Source organism: Drosophila nasuta, chromosome 2R (assembly GCF_023558535.2).
Source record: "Drosophila nasuta strain 15112-1781.00 chromosome 2R, ASM2355853v1, whole genome shotgun sequence".
Taxonomy (NCBI): Eukaryota; Metazoa; Arthropoda; class Insecta; order Diptera; family Drosophilidae; genus Drosophila; species Drosophila nasuta.
Window position 1 is genome coordinate 22,800,727 of NC_083456.1, and position 20,153 is coordinate 22,820,879.

The 20,153-nt window shown below is 39.4% G+C and overlaps 1 protein-coding gene across 5 annotated transcripts in view; it reads left to right on the plus strand.

Moving 5' to 3' along the window:
* The window catches only part of LOC132787214 (uncharacterized protein CG43427), a 72,816-nt gene that overhangs the window by 1,593 nt on the left and 51,070 nt on the right, over window positions 1-20,153 (plus strand). For all 5 annotated transcript variants that reach the window (XR_009632521.1, XR_009632522.1, XM_060794138.1 and 2 more), the window contains one exon: window positions 14,094-14,128. The gene's annotated coding sequence lies outside the window, so the exon portion shown is untranslated. The remainder of the gene's footprint in view (window positions 1-14,093; window positions 14,129-20,153) is intronic.

Genomic DNA, 20,153 nt, shown 5'->3' on the forward strand with positions numbered 1-20,153 from the left:
CTTTAGCTTGCTTTGTTGTTTTCGCTTTTTCGAATAATCAATTTTCTATTACAAATCATTTTCACTTTGAATGTCAGCGATAATAACCATTTCGTCTCTCGTCTTTCGGGGTAATAACATTTAGGCGCTTAAATGATTATTTTATTTTTATTTTTTTGATATCATCATCCACCGTTCGGTGTTCGGCCAACAGGTTTTTAGCTAATAAGGTAATGGCAAAATACTGCAGAAAGAAACAAAAAAACGAAAAAAACGGCTAAATTATAATCGAGAAAGATGAAGCAAAAAAAAAAATCCATCATTGGAAAGTTGATTTGATTGCAATTGCCTGGAATGCAGCTGTGGCAGGGTTGCCGCCTAGTTGTGCGCCAGGGCGACGCATATTTGCTGTTGTTTTTGTTGTTGTTTCTTTTGTGTGTATTGCAAATACAACTTGTCTAATATTACAAGTCAAATGCTTCATGCTTCATTTGCTTTTTGGTGCTGGCAACTTTCGCATTGTCAACACTCAATAACTAAGGGCGTCGATCTGTGGAGAAAGGCAGCTATATAGAGATGGGCGATAGGGTTACACCCACAGTGCAAATTGAATGCATAGAAAATTGGATATCTATTGCAGTGGTTAATATTTGCATATCTAATTCGATAATGATTTAAACTCCAAATATAATTTGTACATTTCATTTGCAATATGTACACACTGTTTAGCAAGCTCAAAGTTGCTGGTATTTTTCATAACTTTGATAAAATTAAATTAAATTAATTTAAGCAAATTACTTATTTATATTTACATTATTATCAAAGCTAATATAAACTTATGTAATTCGCTTTTAGTTTAGTTCTTAGAACTTCAAATGTAATTTGTACTTTTAGTTTGCGGTGTGTACACACTGTTTAGCAGCCATTACAGCTACTGGACTTTAGTTCTTTCAATTAGTTTTGCTGCCTTTTTCTTTCCACCCACAACAGCGGCCACCATAATAAATCGCTCCGACTCTCGACTGCAGTTGACAGCTGACAGTTGGCAACGTTTTATGCTTTTTAACTCTTTGGCAGTTGGCAACGCTGTCTTTGAGACTTTGTGGAGAAGGGTGACAACAAGGGACCCACCGCATTACACAATTATCCAAAAGCAAAAAAAAACAGTTGAATTTTTGCACCACACATGAAAATCAATTCACTTTTTTTCCCCTTTTCCCATTTCTCTCACGCGTCTTTCCAACTGTTGCTGTTTCTATCTCTATTTCTTGTTATTTTTCTTTAGTCAGAGGCATTTTAGTTTTCCGTTGTCTTTTGTTTTATTTATTGTTGTTGATTTTCTTTTGTTGTTGTTGTTATTGTTGTTGCTTCCCATCTTTATATTTTTGCGCGGCCCGTGCGTCAATTTATGTGGAGGTTTTCCATAGCTACGAGGCGGAAGCCGCTTCTTAATGATACAAAAATATAATAGTATAGTACTCTCTATACACTCTCTCATGTAGTGCAGTGTAGTAGTTGCAACAAAAGGGTGGCAAGCCAAGTTATGCAGTTTGCAATTTGCGATTGCGATTGCTACGTGAAATTTGAAGTCACCCCTCCCCCTCCTGTTTGCTCTTTTTCTCCTTGTGCAGTTGTTGCAGTTATCTCAGCTCCCCAAAGTGCCGCATGCTCGAAACTTGTTTGCCGCATAATTTCCAAAGTTGCAATTTTCATTTTTTATGGCCATTTTGACTTGAACGTTTGTTTTTTTTTCTTTCTTTCTTTTTCTATTGCTGCTGTTTGTGGCCGAAAGTGTTGTGGCTATTCGAGTCGCCTGCTTTTGGCCAACTAGGCGAACTGAGGTAATCAGAATTACATACATGTGATAGAGTGTGTACACACTGGCTGCAAAAGAAACATTTCATTTTCGTTTGGCGTGCTCACAATTTTGTACATTAACAAGAAAGCTATAATAAGTGAGTCAGCTAGACTTTAAGATACCTGGTAGAGACATTTATTTTGCCTGGAAGATACATTTACCCTGGGAGATACATTTATCTTGCAGTTAAAGAAGAGAACACAAGTTATGGTCTAATGAAATTAATTAAGAAAATGAAATAATGATCAAAATACTTTTTGTTCCCTTAGGTATTTATCTCAGTTTATATCTAGAAGATATCTTTATCTTAAAAAATTAAAGATATTTAAGGAATTAAATATTACTTTATATATTTTTAATAAAGAACATATTTTCCATGACTTTGGCTTACAAATTATCTAAAATGTCAAATCACCAACCCATCATACCTTTTCTATCCTCCACATACAGGGTATAAAAAGCATTTTACGGCATTGCAATCCATTTGCTGCCAGCTGCAACTGCAAATGTTGTGTTATAATTGAAAGTGTATCGATTAAATAGCCCGTTATGCTACTCGTATTCCAAAAAGTCAATAATGATATAACAGTAATGCTGTACGATTATGATGAAATCGTGCTGTGTCAGCGTTTTCACTCGATTTGCCGGATATTTTGATATTTTGTTTTATTTTCGGTTTTCTCTACAATCTCAAGTTCAAGTTGAACGCAAATATTTGGCAGATACATTTGTTGTTTAACAGCATCAGCAGTAGCAGCAGCATCCCTTGACTTTGAGCTAAAATTGTATATGAACAATAGTAAGACTACTGATTCGATTTAATAAATAAACATTTCTAGATATATAATTAAAATAGATGTGTGAGTGATTGAAGTACAATTTCGTATCATTCGTTAAAACGAATAAAAATATATTGTTTTTGAAAGAAAATTATTGACATTAATTTCCATTTACTGGAGTACTACAAGTTGGGAAAAGGTCTTATATAAGTTAAAGTGTGTGGAAAGTTGTTCAACAGTTGAAAAACGAAATTTTTTTTAGATTATTGATTCCATTTAATAAATAAACATTTCTAGATTTGTAATTAAAAGATAGGTGAGTGATTGAAGTACAATTTGGAATCATTCGTATATATAGCAAATACTTTTGATAGGAAATTTCTTACATTAATTCCCATTAACTGGAGTAAAAGTATAAAGCGTAGTGTGTGGGAAGTTGTTCAACAGGTGAAAAACGATATTTGTTTTGCTTAATTCTTAACAATTTGGTTTTGTTTTTTGCCAAGTCATAATTCCCATAGAGCACAGTTATGTAATACAGACAATGAAGTAGCAGAAGTACTATGTATTGTAGTAAAAGGAAAACCCACCCATGCTGGGCACTTAACAATTTAAGTAAGTTCCATTCAGAGCGGCGACGATCATAAAACAACTGAGTCTTTGCCCAGCTGCGAGTTGAGAGCTGCGGCAATTTGTGTAATGAAATTACCACCCAACATATAGAGTTTACTATGCCATCGCCATCTCTTTCACTCACATTGATAAGTTCTCAGGGAACCAGTTGGTGACTTGGACTACTACTACATTGTTATTTTTTACCTGTGTCCAAGTGACACTTGTGCAATTATTGTACAAAATGTTCCTCGACAGGTGGTTCGGACTCGACTTGGCTATTCCTGGTTGTCTCTCTCTCTGTTTTGGCCATGAGACAGCGGCGTCGTCGGTAGCGTGAAACGAATTGTATTTCTCTCCCTCTCTCGCTATAACTCTGTGTTATTGTTGTTCGCTGACTGTCGCCGACATGGTCGCCATCCCAACAGGTACCAAAACAATGCCGACTATTTAGTGAAATGCTTTTGTTTCGACTGGGCCTCAACTTGTCTGTAGTCGTCGTCGTCGTCGTCGCTTATTAACTTACCTGTTATTCGAGGCATTTTCATTTTTCACACGCACACGCAGACCACGAAACTCGACGAAACTCTTTTTACAGACTGTCTGGAAAATGAAAATGCACTTGTGCCGGAGCTGGGATTAGTTTCGATGCTTCTCCCTCACTTTATATGTGTTTTTTTGTTGTTTTTGGGTTTTGTCTGAATGAAACACGAACGAACGGAAATGCCACAGGGGGTGATTTCTTTTAACTGGGCCTATATCATATGCAGTGTGACAGAGACACTAGATATCTCTCTGTCATTAGGATTATTGCTGTTGTTTGATTTAATGCGCTCACAATTCAGTTCGACTACGTTTTTTTTTCTTTGGGTATACTTGAAACTGGGGGCGCTACCGGCGTCTGCAGCAGCATCATCTTATTTATTAGTTCACATTTTGGCTGCTGTCCATAATTAAAATGCGGGATCTTATCTGTCTGCTTATCATTAAAGCACGATTAACTCAATGCAATCGTTGTGGCCTGGGAAATTCGTTTGATTTTCAAATGAAGCTGCATCGTGCTGATTGCTAAACAGCTTTTAATATATATTTTTTTCGTTACCATTAGCGTCTGTCTAATTAATAGTTGTGCGTCTCATGTTGCAGCCGCGCTTGAGTCGGGTGAAATGTTATTAACAAGCTGGAGACATCGCGAGATAAAACGAAATTCGAATGCTACAATGTAATTGAGTAGCTGGCAGGTGATGGCAGAAGCTGTTACCTATTCTATATACAATTAAGTTTAGCTTACAGCTGGTTTGGCAAATGAAAATTGAGCCTGTCTAGTTGGGTAATGTTACAAAGCTGGAAGAAAGCAATTAGATTTATTTTTAAATAGAAAAAAGTTGTTTAATTGGACGGTTTCAGTTGTAGAGCAATCTGGCAACATTGCAGACGAGAAATGTGGCAACAGCGCTTTTAAGCATAGAGTTCACTTTTGAAATAAGCTCCCCCTCCACTTTCTTGCATAACTTACAACAAACAAAGCTAATCCTGGAATAGCTTAAATATCATATGCACAACACAATAATGTTACATATTCGGTTGTGTAAGTGCAGAGCAGCATCAGCGTATTTTCCTAAAGGATTTCCCTTTGTGTGCTCTAATTGAAAATTGAAAGCATTAGCAATTTGCTTATCAGCCCAGAAACATTTCGTATCCCCAGGCGAAATGCAAAACAATTTTTGCCAACTCAGCGCCCAATGGGGAATGGGAATGAGATTTGGAATATAAAATATACTCCATCCCCAAGAGCAATTCGTAATTAATTATAAAATACTCATGTACTGTGGTTATGAACATATTCCAGATGTGTATAAACGCAAAACACATGAATTGGAGTTTTTGCACAAAAACAACAAAAAAAGTGTTTGACCGATATAAACGAGTATAGATACAAGATAGCAGATACAAAATACATTGTGGCACTTACAGTTTCAGCTGCTGTAACTGTAAATAACATTAACAGAGCACTGTTAAGCGAACAACAGCTGTTGGAGTGGTGTTTGTTGTTTGGGATTTGGGGTGTGTCGGCGACTCCCGAAGGATAACGAGTGCAACGAAGTTGTTGCAAAAGTCGTCAGCTTGCGACCTATATTAACATGTATACACTTAAATAGTTATATACATGAATACATACAGATATACAGATATATACAATGATTCGCTTTATGTACAGGTTTCGCTTTTAAATGGGTTAGCAAAAGTTTTGGGCATGCAAATGGTAAGCCATTGGCATCAGCATCAGCTTGAGCATCCTCCCACACGAATCGTGTCCTTTACCACAGCCAACTTGACTCCCCCCGCTCATCAGCTTTGTTGCCTTCCTGTCGCCAGTTTTGCGTTCAGTGTTTCAAGCCAACCCATTGCGTCAAGTTGTGTGCGTTCGTGTCTCTGTTGTGCTTTTTTTTTGCCTCGTAAAGTTATAATATTTAATGCATGAGGCATAGTTATTATTTAGGGCGAATGTGTGCTGTATAGTATGTGATAAAGGAAGCGACTGTGGCTGTAATGTGCTCCAGATAAAAGTGCTAAATGAAAGCTAAAGCTCACAGTGCGATAAGACAGGTGCTTGTATTTTCCTTGATCGTCGGCTAATGTTCAAAGCAAAGCCTTAAAGCTTAATGTGTGGGCGTAATTATAAATGAATAAAAAAATAAATTAAAGAAAGAAATACCTAGAAATTGAGTAGAAAAAGTCAGAAAGTATTATGTGTATTTACCATACTTGTTAGTTGATTTAAGAGAGCAACGACTGCATCGTATTAAAGTTTCTTGACTGTCTTTAACTGCGTTGCACAGTCCAGCACATCTTAAATTATATTTATAGAGACTTATATATAGATAACAGCCAGTGCGAGTTTAATTTATTGCCACTTTTGTATAGATCTGCAAGTCTGTGGCATCTTTAGGGCATGCAGCTGTCAGATTTCCGGTTAAATAATTTATTGATATTGTTCTTACATTATGCATATACTTTCAAGCCAAGTCTGGTTCTTATCGTAGTGACTGATGAAAGGCGATACGCGATGCCTCCTTCCAGGGCCAGCTGGCCCAGTTATGCAAATAGTAGAACTCTGATTGCACCTACAGCTGCGCCTCAATTGAATTGAAGTGCCTGCCTGCAACGGCACATGAGCGTATTATTTGATTAAAGTCAACAGTTGCCAGATAGACGACACAGTGTTCACACATACTGGAATACCCTATCAAAGAGCGCCAACGTTTATCAACAATTATCTGTCATATTTGTTTAGCGGCACAACGCCCTACGGCGCCCTCCAGGTGCAACAAGCACATTTAGTTTTTTTTTTCTTCTTTCTTTCTTGTGATTTTGTTTACTTTTTTATAGCAATTAAGTTGCATGTTGACTTTTGCTCCAAGTGTTTGTTTGTCCAGCAAACAATGTTCAGACAATTAGAGCAAATGCTCAAATTGCAGCGATACGCAACACTGGAAAAATTGCAATTTGGCAACGCTGCTTTTTATGGCGTGTGATAAATCTCAAGATTACTCATTTATTCGTAATTCTTTTAATCTTTTTATGTGGTAATTTATTAGAACTAATTTCGAAAGTTTATTAAAGGTATTTCCTTTATTTACACTTTTGTACACTGATAAAATTTGGCAACAATGCGCTTGTGAAATTTGGCAACATCACGTTGCAAATTTCAATTTCACTGTCAACAATCAGTCATCTATTTTAATACATACTATAATTTTGGTGCTGCTCCAATTAGCGTTCAGTTTTGAGTATTGATAAGCGTTGCTTATTTAATTCTTTATTAGCAATTCGTTTGTGTATTTCATTTTTTTATTCGATTGTGTCTTATCTATCAAATTGTCATTTGTTTATTTTCAAGCACTTTGGACTTAATTTATGAGCTTCAATTGAGAATTGGGAAATGGGCATTAAATGCAATTTACAATTTACAACTTACATTTATTGTGATCGATCTGTTTTTTATATTCGTTCTGCTTAACCCCTTCTCATGTGATGCCTAATTACCGCAGTGAATTATTTCCCATTCCAGCTTTATCATTATCATTGTTATGGCTGCTGCGGCTGCTGGTGTTAGCTGCTGCGAAGGTCAAACAGTGTGGGGTCACATGTCAAAGTCGATTTATAATAAAGCGTATTAAACCAGATCTCTCGCTTCACCATACCATAACCTTCAAGATCTTTCCGCTGCCCCCACAGCTGCCATGTTAATTAACGCATAATTTTCGAGCCTGTCGTACAGTTTTTCAGTTCTCCACCTTTTCTTTTTTTTTTTTAGTTTTTTTTTGGCTGTTGGCTGTTTTGTATTTTATTTTGATAAATGGGCTCGTATTACTCATGGCTACATTGACCGATCAGTTATTAAAGAAAAAAAACAGAAAAAACCAAAACCTTTGGTCTCCGATTACCGATTACATTGGACTGTAGATTGTTGACATCTTTTATGCATAACTAATGTCGATTTCCAGTTTCAGTTAGAAATAGCACTAGAGAAATGATGTATTGATAAACTTATCTGGGACAAGCTCTTTCCATCAATTTATAATTACAATATCTTACTCGATCGAAGAGCTAATAAAATTAATCGATCCACAGCAAACGCAACAAATTGGTAAAGCATTTAATTAGCCACAAAATTCATTAATTAATTTAATTTTATTCGTATATATAATAAATTTATATACTGATAATAAAAGTGCAAGGCGAATGCCAAGCAACGACTGCATGGAAAACTCGTCAGCAAAGTAAAGGAAAAAGCAACTACAACAACGGCATTAACAAGCATAGCCGACGATATTTTGCAACATTTTCTCCTGTGAAAATTTCACTTTTATTTCTATGAAGCCAGTTTAAGCTGAACACGAAAGCCACAGTCAAGAGCCAAGAGCTTACAACTTACAGCCAACAGCAGCAGCAACAGTAATAAATAAAATAAATGGCAGTTGAATTGTTTGCCATGTGGATGCGCTTTTGGAAAATGCAAGACAAACCTCATGATGGGGGCTGCCATGGATCCCAGGCATCCCAGAGTATCATCAAGCATTTCGATTGAGAGAGACCCCACGCTAATTGAAAGACTGTGCGTGTTTTCTTCGATATTGCGATGGATGCTGGGGATGCACAGGGAATGCGTGGGCTGTTGAAATGAGTGCTGATTTCTATGCAGTTAAATTGCATAATATTTTGGATTCTATGTTATCGAAATTTGGCAACTGCGCATGCCAAGTGATCGATTAAAACGAAAAACTTTAACCTTGCTTAATTCAACCGTTGTAATGTGTTGAAATGTGTGTTGATTTTAATGCAGTTAAACTGCATAACATTTTTATTTTCGTGCTATCGAAATTTGGCAACTGCGCACAGAAAGTGATCGATTGCAATGAAAACGATGGAGCGTAAAATGGCTGAGCATTGGCATAAAGCTATAATAAAAGTGCTTTAAAATAATGTTTTCTCTTGTTAACGATATATTTCATGCTTAGCCTTGCCATATGTTTATTTCCGTTGCAAGCTGTGGCAAATGGCACTTCAGTTAGTTAACTGTTAACTAGTTAACTTTCGGGATAAATTGCCAGTTAAAAATGAATAGCGCAAATATTTAACTACTAGTTTAACTGCCGCCTGGCCATTAAAGTGTGACAGTAAATACTTAACTTCTAGTTCAACTGCCTGTTAAATATTGATCAAAATTTACAGCTTTCATTAATATGAAATGACGCGCTGTCAGTTAGCCAACAAGTCAACGTCAAAGTGAGTGTTAGTGTCTCTCTCTCTCTCTCTCGCTCTCTTAGCATATGCACATGACAAAACGAGGCTTAAAATAACTTTTTCCTTTCGACATATCAACGTGTCTATGCTCTTAACATATGCGTGTGTGTGTGTGTGTGCACTTTGGAAAATGCAATTCCGTAAATGTCTTAGGGCATTTGGCACAAAGAAACCTGATAACCCTAAGCCAATGCCACAATCTCTCACACGTCAAACACCTCGAGGCTGGAGCATGGAGTATGCAAAAAACATTTCCTTCCTGGAACACACACACCGACACACACACACACACAAAACGTAAAGGGCAACGCTTTGGAAAATTTAAATGAAAATCGTGTTGAAGCGGAAAATGCACTCAGTGTGTGTGAGGTAGAGAGCGGGTAGAGTCAGGGAGTCTAATAAAATGCGCATTATTGTGAATTCGCTATGCCCAAGAGTGTTGGCAGCATGCTTTTAACTTGCCACGAGAGCGAGAGAGTGAGAAGAGACAGAGAAGAGAGAGAGGAGAGTTACTATCTACTACTTTTAAGTTGGTTGGGTGTCTGCTCTGGTCTGCGGGCAATGCAATTATGTGCGAGTTTGCGGCCTTCACCTCGCTGTTGCAGTTGCAGAGTTACGATGATCGAGGCCAGTGTTGCAAAGCGCTGCACAGATCGCTGCCGAGGAGTGACGACAGATGGCCTGGCTTTTGCTGACTGTTGTGGAATTTGCGCAATTTGTGTAGTGACTTATGCGCATGCCCCGCAACAACAACAACAACAACAACATGCAACAAGTTTTGTGCCTCCACACAACACTCGCGAGTCGCTTACAAAGTAAACAAAAGTCTCTGCAGACCTCGCTCTCCATTCTCTCTCTCTCTCTCTGTCTCCTTCTCTGGTGTATTAAAAAGCCGGTTGTTTGTTATTAGTTGGGTTCGTTCGTCACTCCCCCTCTTCCGTTGGCTCGTTGCCTTGTTGACCATATGCGTGTCTCCATCTTTCTCCTCTCTCTCTTTGCTTGCATCTTTCTTCTAGCCATGTTAGCGTTTGCGTTTGCGTTTGCGTTTGTTGGCCTCTCTTGGCTCTGCAGCAAAAGTTCACTGCACCGCTGTCGTCGTGCATCTGTGGTCACTCAGTCTCCAGATCGTCTGTCCGTCTGTCCGTCCGTCGATCACAATCAGTTTACGCTTTGCACACCAAATTGAATGAGCAGCCATTGATCAGCTCAAGTCAACTCTCAACACAACACAGCAATAGACAGACACTTCTCCACCTTTTCCCCCCTTTTCCCCTTTTCAGTCATGTCATTTAATAATGTCGGCTGATCTCGGCATGTTTTTTGCTTTTCGTGTGTTGTCCAACACTGGTGCGGTTCGTTACACTCTCTAGCACAAACACGTCAACAGCTGCGAGCCCTTTTTCTGCCAGCTAATAGCCAATTTCCGCACAACACCATCATCTGCTATTTATACGCCACGCAAGAATCAACTTTAGAATCGTCTTTATCAGTTTCACCAGAGCTTTGATAAATACGAGTATAGTTATGCCGGAACTTGACATTGTTGGTCATCACGCGATAAGTTAAGTAGATTGTCGTCTTGGTCAGCCAGTGATAAGATATTTTTCTTTTTTTTTATGCGTTAATACTGCAATTGAACAATGAGTTGCATTGTCTTTCATAAAGTGTGTAGTAGACACTAGAGTAAAGCGATTGTTAATCAATTTGCTAAAGTGTGCTGTGAATGAAAGTTCTTGAATAGTTAAAGTGTGTCTACTTAAGAGTCGAGGATCAATGAAGAATTCTTTTAAAACAGACTGGATTAAATAATAAATTCAGAGAGCGATTGAAGAAGAAACTTATAGTAGACCAACTACTTATAAACAGTCATTCTTGCTTGCTTGCGAAGAAAGCAAAATTTGTACAAAATCTAGATAAGATCTTTTTGAATACTTTACTGATTTATGAGCTAGTTTGCAGTAAATTTTTGGGGCTGGGTGTTACTCATTGGGGCGACTTCATAAATAATAATAGCAGAAGAAAAAAAAAAAACATCTTATCAGAGACGCCAAGAAGCAAACACTAATTGCAAAGCGCAATAAACAACACGAAAAATGGAAAAAATAAAGTTCCAAGCAACTGTTGCACTTGACAATCAATGGATTTGTTGTTGTGGTTGTTGTCATTACTGTTGTTCTTCTTGTCGGCTTTTTAGCAGTACTCGTCTTTTGTCATAAATTTGTCAGACTATGCGATAGTTTATTTGGTTTTCGACTCTTCGAGTCTCTTGTTTATTTTACTTTCAAGTTGTGAGCTTCGTTTCTCGTCTCTCGTTTTGCTTTTGTTTATTTAAGCATAATTAGTAATATTGTCACGCAGTTTTTCCGATTCCATTATTTAAGCTTTGTTGATATTCGGCTAAAGGCCCGCCTGATATTGTCAACTCTTTGATTAAGTTTTCATTTAAGCAGACAGACAGACAAATGAACAATCAGACTCGAGTCGAACATTCTAAAAGAGTATTCTTTTGGCGCGTTGCACACACCAGAAATATTTCTGGTGAAATGTACACTCTGTTCGTTCGTGTGTGTTTGGCTTTATGTACTTTTGATGAATGAAGAAAGTGGCCGAAACGTCGAGGCATGACCATTCTTATATGCCCAAAATGCCATAAAGAACCCTGATTCCACACACTCTACCGCTCTACTCCACTCCTCTTGTTTCCATTTCCATTTATCTATCTTTGAGGCTTTCGAGTTTGAAGATTGAAGATCTAGGCCTGGGCCACTGGGCCTCTCTACTGCTTTAACTGCTACGTGTCATTGAACAATTTAACTGGGTTAGTATTAGAAAGTTGTGACATTGCTAGAGTGTGTGTTTGTGTTTGGTGTGTGCTTTTTGGCAATTACTGTGATTTGCTGTTATGGAAAGTGTTCTGTGTCGATTGGTAAACATCTCTGCTAGCAAACTCTTGTACTATTACAGTTATTTACGACTTACACGTCCTCCATGGTCACTAAATGTGATCATAAAACTTGCGCACACATGTTATAACTTTTATTCTTGGCTCATATCTGAAGTCGAATGCAAGCGATTGATTTTATGAGGTTTGTCCAAGGATTTGTTTGTTAAATGGGGCAAGATTTCTCGCATTTTGTTTGCATTTATTATTTTAGTTTTCTTCCTTTCTATTTCTTTGTATTTTTGCTACCTACTTTCAGCCTGTTTAATCTTCTGCTAAGTCTCAGTTTCCTGTTTATTATTCTCTCCGATTCCTCCTCTTTTTGTATATCTCTTCCTTAATCCATAAAGGTTCTCTTCGACTTCGTAGGTGGCTTTCGCTTTGCAAATTGTCATTCATTTGCATGGCTCGTTGATGTTTATGGGCAATTATACAAATGATCCAATGACTGCTCTTCAAACGGGCCCTTTTGACTTGATTTTTGCTAGCGTTTGATGTTCTGCATAAACAAGCATAAGCAAACTAGCGAACAGCAAAGACAATTATCATCAGTCTCCCCATTTTTATTTTGTTAATCACTTTGCTTTGCGTTAAATGTATTTTTGGTGTCTTAATTGCAAAGTTATTAGCATTTATTGCCAAGACTGGCAATTGAAATAAATTGCACAACAAAACTTGTGCGGCGGGAAAGAGGGGAACCGGCTTTCCAGATAAACCCCCCAAACGTAATTGAGACACAAATTGTGAGATAGAAAAAACGACGAGCAGCGCAAAGATTCAAAGTGATCCGGATCCGCGATACTTGGCGCTTTGGCGCCAGGCGACCAATAAAATGTTTATTTTTGCACACCCAAATGACGACGACCAAGTTGTTTTTTCTTTTTAATTGAAACAGCAAATGTGCGAGGCCGTAAACGCAAGAAAAAAGAGAAAAATTAAAAAGCATAATATGATGATCAAGCGATACTCTATAAAAGAAAACAGAGTTTGAATTATTGATGCTAAATCTTTACTCTAAGAAGTCTGAAATCCCATGAGAAATTATTCAAATTTCTTCTAAGCCAATTTCGTAATTCCCTCAAGTAGTGTATACAAAAACATATTTGTCTTTTTTGTTCTAAAAGAAGAAACTGCTGGAGCCACAAACTGTGCAGATTTGTCAAGAATTTGACCAGCGGGCAAAGTGATGAATCTTCTTCTGTGGAAGACAATACCACAGAATGTGGCTCATCAATTTTAATTGTTGCGAGAACCAAACAACGTTTTCAATCATTATTAATTTGAGTATGTGTGTTCTCTGTTTGTTTATCACACTTCTTTACAGACACTCGTCTTTCGATGAGCTGCCTGCATATTTTTTTTTTATTCTTTTCTAAGTTAAATATTTCTTTGCTTTTTGTTGTAATTTGTGAGTGTCTCTTTTTTATTTTTTTGTTGAGCTGTCAAATCGAAATAGAAAATAAAAACAAAATGGCAAAAAATTTGTGACTATTTTTAATGCTGCGTGCTTGCTGCCTGGCTGAGGCTAAGGAATTTCACTTGGCTAAGCAAAAAAATACAAAAAAATGAAGATTCATACATCGACTGCACTATGCGGGTTCTAAGCACTGAGCGGGGGTGTCTTTTTAGTTTAAGGGGGGGGGACGTTGAGGGTCTGCTAATGGGGTTGCTGTTGGGTCACTTTTGCTTGTCACTTCAAGTTTGCAAATAGATTCGTCATAAGCAAAATTGCATACCATTCAAAAATAATGTTTTCATATTCGAAAATACGCATCTTTAAAATATTTGCTATGATTTCATTTGACAAGCACAACAAACTTTTAACAAGTTCTTAAAATTGTTTAACATATAAATGAATTTCGATTTTATGACATGCATTTTGAATGCATTTCAACGTTCATAGAAATGTGACCCAGTTTAAGAGTTCGGTTCGGTTTTTATTTCTTTTTTTGATCGGTTTTTATAATACTTCAGTAAATGAATATAGAGCTCATATCATTGAACAATACAAATAGCCTAGAAATACATTTTTAATGTTTATTCGATTGTAACTATTCTTTATGATTGTTTATTGTTCAAGTCCGTTTCTAATCTATATTTTATGGTTTCTTTACAGGCCTAGCATAACCTTCCTATTAAAGCCTTTTTATGGTAAGTGTATTGTGCAAAATGCATTCAAGTGTTTAGCTAAATGAATATTGATATTATCGATGAACGTTTGGCAATTTCTCTCTTCGAAAAGACCACACCCAATAATTTCTCGGCATGGACTTGAATTTATGATTATTATTGTAAAGTGCATTGAATATCAAGTGATTTATTTATGACTGAATGAAAGTTGCAATTACGTGAAAGGTATTTTATAGAAATTATAATGAAAAGCGGTTTTCTTTAATACAATATTCCATCGAAATATTCAGCATAGAGAACTTGAAAGCTTTAGTACATTGTCTTATGAGGATCGTCTCTCTTAATGGAAATTGCTGGCTATAAATCAACACTTCGACCGGCAGGTTTTAATGCGCTCCAGTTCTTCTCGAATCTGACCAACTTTTTATGGCCTAGCGCCAGTTCAAAGTGCACGTAACGTGCGTAAAATTCAGAAATTTCAATGCGTACATAAAAACAAAACTATATAGAAGAGAAAAATTTATAATTTATGGCGACTCAAATCAAATGTGAAATAGAGCATACAATTTAAATTAGTTGAAATGAAAATTCGATACAACATAATTAGCGAGCTGGCCAAATGCAGATGGATAGATGGATGCTGAGGGAACGCGAGGGGAAACCAAAAGAAAAATAAGCTTTTCCGTTGATGTGCCACTCAATAGTTTATGGCCGCGGGGACCCAGTTACTTATTGGACAGACAGTTCGACCGTCTGTCGATGGTTGCCAAACAAAACAAAGTCCAAAAAACGCAGCGCCTAAAAATGGAGCATATAAAAATTCAACCAAAAAAAGAACAACAAATTCGGCAAGAAGAATTTAACAAAAAAAGAAAACGCGACGCGTTCCAACTGCAATGAAAATTGAGTTATACACCAGATATACTAACGTATTTATATACATATATATCGCTTCATATATATATTTTTATATATGGTATAGAAGCGAACAACGCTAAAAATGCGCCACAAAAATAGAGCAAGGCATGTAGAAATGAAAGAAATTAGATGAAAATAGGCGCTATATAAATATATGCATGCATACAAAACATACTCACATACTATATATACAATGTTATAGACACACACATACTGTAGCATCGGGAGATATTTGTGCTAAATCTGTGTGTGTGTGTGTGTGTATGTGCCTGAGGGTTCCATCCTCTGTGGCTCTCGCCTTGGCAGACAGGAATGCTCTGGGAAATGGGCAAGAAAAGCGTACAAAACGAAGCTGAAAATTGGGAAATGCGCATTTTTATTTTACTCTATCTACTCTTCTTATTCTTGTTTAGGTTTTTCGTTTTTTATTTAATTATTTCTTTGGTTTTCGGGACATTTGGGACAATAGAATTTATGTCGCTTTTTTTGAGATTGGAATTTTTTCGCCGGCTTCCCAAATTGGCGCCAATGAAAATTATCAGACGAGAATATCTTGCGAGCTGTTGGATATATCTTCCTAAAGGTCTTCTTTATTTTTATGGTTGTCATCAAAGTCACACAGTCTTATCAGCATGATGTCAATTTCTCAAGGAAAACTGTCGTCAGAGAATCACCTTAGACGAGCTATAAAACTCTCAGCATGTCAATTTTTATATAGACACTTATTAAAGCCGTTAACTGAGAGCCTCTCTCGCATCTGTCTTTGTCTGGATATCTATGACTTTCTATAGATTTACGAGTGGAGCATTTAAATTGTGTTGAAATTATGCATAAAGGCAAAACTTTACTTTATGATTGAGATCATTATGATATGCATAATAAACATACAAAATATTATATGTGTATTTTTTTTTTCTTTACTTTTTAAGACACGTGTCTCGAAAGTCAACTTGTTGCCCCAAAACGCCCAAACAATGAGCAACAAGTCTGAAATTCAGAAATGTGTTTAATAAGCGCCGCTGTTTTTTGATGGACAGCTTGAATGGGCCCTCAAAGCATACACAAACACACACACACACACACACACACAGCGTGTACTTAGCCCCCAGCTTGTCAATTTCGGACTTTGCCAACACACTGGACAGTTTAGCTGCGGACGTGAGAGACCACTCACCAGCATTCGTCGCAGGCGACTTCAACGCTTGGGCAGTCGATTGGGGTAGCATGGTCACCAACCAAAGAGGGCGATTGGTGGTCGAAGCCTTTGCTTCACTGGACCTAACTCTCCTCAATCAAGGCTCGAAATGGACATTTAGCAGGGCCGGTACCGGCTCAATTGTTGACTTAACATTTTGCAGCAGTTCGCTCGCTCATTTAGCGGAGTGGGGAGTCAGTGACTCCTATACAGGGAGCGACCATATGGCCATTTTTTGCAAAATTGGAGCTCGGAGCCTCAGGTGCATCTCTGCCGCACCTCGTTGGAGGAATTTCTCAGCCAGCAAGCTAAACGTCGAGCGCTTTACAAGCTCGCTGAGAGAGCTGGAGGTCTCAGGCAGCGCAGAGCAGATGGTCGAGACTGTCATGGAAAGGCTAGAGTCGGCTTGCGTAGGCTCCATGCCGAGTCGAGTAAACCCCTCGCTACGCCATACACCAGTTTACTGGTGGAACGAAACCATTGCCGCTGCAAGACGTGTCTGCAACCACGCGAGGAGGCGCTATCAGAGAGCGCGGGAAGACCCTCCTTCCTATATTGGCAAACACTCTTTAGAGAGAGTCGCAAAACTCTCAAAAATGCGATCAAGGAGAGCAAAAAACGGTGTTTCCTGGCCCTGTGTGACACACTGGATGACGACCCATGGGGCAAGGCATACCAGATCGTTATAAAGAGAATCGGGGCACGGAGATCGCCACCACCACCGGATGATCTGTTGCGTGGGATTGTCATGGATCTGTTTCCCAGCGTGGAGGAAGACAACGCATGGCTGCCAGATACAGCATCCAACGATGGTCTGCCGCTGAAGTTGGTCACCAGCGAGGAGGTGTTAAAATGCGTTAGAGTATGAAACAAACCGGCGCTCCAGGTCCGGATGGCATACCCGCAAGGGCACTAATGCTCGCCTGCTCCCTCCATCCAGAAGCTTTTTCAGCAATGCTGAATAAGTGCCTGGAAGAAGCTGTAGTCCCGGATAGGTGGAAAACTCAAAAGCTGGTCCTAATTCCGAAGCCCGGGAAACCGCCTGGCAATTCATCCTCGTTTAGGCCTATCTGCCTCATCGACGTGGCGGGGAAACTGCTGGAGAAGGTGATCTGCACTCGCTTGGAGGAAGCTATATTGGTGAACGGAAACCTTTCCCCCAACCAATATGGATTCCGGAAGGCCAGGTCGACAGTAGATGCAATCGAGAAGGTAGTTGGCATTGCTTCCAATGCAATTGCTGGCACTCGCTGGAAAGGGGCCAGAAGAAGTACTGTCTGATGGTGACATTGGACATCAGAAACGCCTTCAACTCGGCCCGGTGGAACTGCATCTTACGGGCGCTAGACGCATTCAAAGTCCCACGGCAGTTGCTAAAGATTATCAGGAGTTACTTCTCGTCGAGAGTACTCAAATATGATACCAGTGTTCGAACAGAAGAGTACATCGTGACTGGAGGCGTTCCTCAGGGGTCTGTGCTTGGCCCGCTATTGTGGAACGCGATGTACGACGGAATCCTTCGACTGGACCTGCCGACAGGAGCAAACCTAATTGGTTTCGCCGACGACATTGCGCTTCTTGTGGTCGCTAAGGAGCTGGAGGTCGCCGAATCAAATTGCAACAGAGCTATCGATTGCATTGGGACTTGGCTGCTCTCCGTCGGACTGGAGTTGGCTCCCCAAAAAACGGAAGCAGTGCTGATCAGTAGCAGGAAGAAAGTGGAAACAGCTGTAGTCAAGGTCGGAGCCGCCCATATTACCTCCAAGCGTACACTTAAGTACCTGGGAGTGACGATCGACTCGAGGCTGAGTTTTCGGGAACACCTACAGGAGGTTGGCCGTAAGGCTGCTGTCACCAACAGGGCGTTATCTCGCCTGATGCCCAACACCAGGGGCCCCAAACAGTGTCGTCGAGCATTAATTTCGAGCGTAACAAGGTCCATAGCCCTTTATGCTGCCCCTATCTGGGCAGACGCCGTTATCAAAAGCTCGTACATCGGCGGCTTGGCGTCAACCTTCCGGCTGAGCGCCATCAGAGTCATAAGCGGTTTCAGGACCGTTTCCGACGAGGCTGCACACGTCATTGCCGGCATACCCCCCTTCGAGGAAATGGTCAGGGAGAGGGTAAGTGTCTTCCGGCAACTCCAGACTGGCTCCTTACCCAACGCCGAGAAGAGATCCATTAAACAAAGGGCACAGAGGGAATGCCTCGAAAGGTGGCAGACCCGGTGGAACGAGGCGTCCAAAGGGCGGTGGACTCACCGGCTTATCCCTCTCATTAAGGAATGGACGACAAGGAGTCACGGCCAGTTGAATTTTCACTTGACCCAGGTCATCAGCGGCCACGGCTGCTTCAGGAGCTACTTGTTCCGGTTCGGACACGACACAGCCGAAGAGTGCCCCGTTTGTTTCCCGACTGCGGTGGAGGACGCCGAGCACGTAATCTTCCAATGCGGTAGATACGCAACCCTCAGACAAGAGCTGGCAGTTGCAATTGGTGAGAGGTTAACCGTGTCGACATTGGTTCCGCTGATGCTGGTATCGTCCGCTAACTGGACACTGATCAGCCAATTTGTGGCTGCGGTCATGAACGAGCAAAGGAGGGCTGAGAAGGCAAGACAACGAACGAGGGAGTAAGTGGCGCCGACGCACTTGTGAAGCATTGCTTCGCGGCCGTCCCACAAGAGCCAGGCTCCGCTAACTCGGTTTTCTTCTTCCTTGTCTCTAGACATAATTTCCTATAACTCCACTCTGTAAACTTTTTCTAACCTATACTACGAATAAAAAACACACACACACACACACATACACTTACTCAGGCACACACACAGCCACACTTTATAATTTGTTATGGGGCAAAAGTTTGTGAAATTCGTGAGTGTATTTGTTATGCCAGTGAATAGCGTTCATCAACTTGTTAATATTGTCGTTTTCTGCTTTTACCTCAAAAAAAAACTTTACTTAATTTTCTGGTTTTTGTTGTTGTTCTTGGACCTTTTGTCCCCAAGGCATTATATGGGATTATCCATCACCGAAAAAGCACAAAAATATCAAGAATTTTTGGCGCACAAACTGAATTAATTATGTGTCTGGATTGGAGTATGCTGAATCTATAGAGTAAGCCACTACTTTTAAGGCTTAACAATATACCCCATCAGCTGGGCTTTGTACAGGGTATGAGGCAGAGAATATGTTTAAAAGTAAGCGGAAAGCGTAAACAAACTGACTTCTTTTGGAATGTAATTTCCTAGAATATGTCATAGGCTCTCTCTCTTTCTCTCTTGTCTCTACCCTTTTCCCTTGAGCTGTTGTTAAACATGCAACGGAAGAGCTTGTCACACACAATACAATACAAAGTACCTTTAAATATATATATACGTAGGTATTTTCTTGTGGGGTTTGGGGAAACGCTAATTGGTAAGCGGCTACTGAATGACATCATGAGAAAGAAATGTTTGTGTACTCTTGAAGTAAAGTTCTTTAAGCTCTGGCTGCTGAGAGGATTATGCAAAATGAATGTATTAAAAATGCATGTTGATGGAATGGTATTTCATGGCCAAAAATGATTGGCAATAGCAGGCCAAAAGGGCAAAGAGCAAATGCTGCTTGGCAATGAGAACTGAACTGCGGCAAATTGTCAAAGTCGATGGCGGCATGACGAAGTAGTAGGATAATCACAATGACCACGACAACGATGATGAAGTCGATTATGAAGTCAATGATGATGATGACGACCACAAAATGTTGTGTACATGACTTTGCCTCTGGGGCATTCTTCACAGTACACACTCCACAATTCCATGCCACTTGACAAACAGTAGCAAAAATTGTGTTCAACTTCATTTGTGTTTACCTTTTCGTCTTCATCATCATCTTTTGCTTTTGCTTTAGCCGCTTCTTCTACTTATTATCATTATTATTATTATTTTCTAGT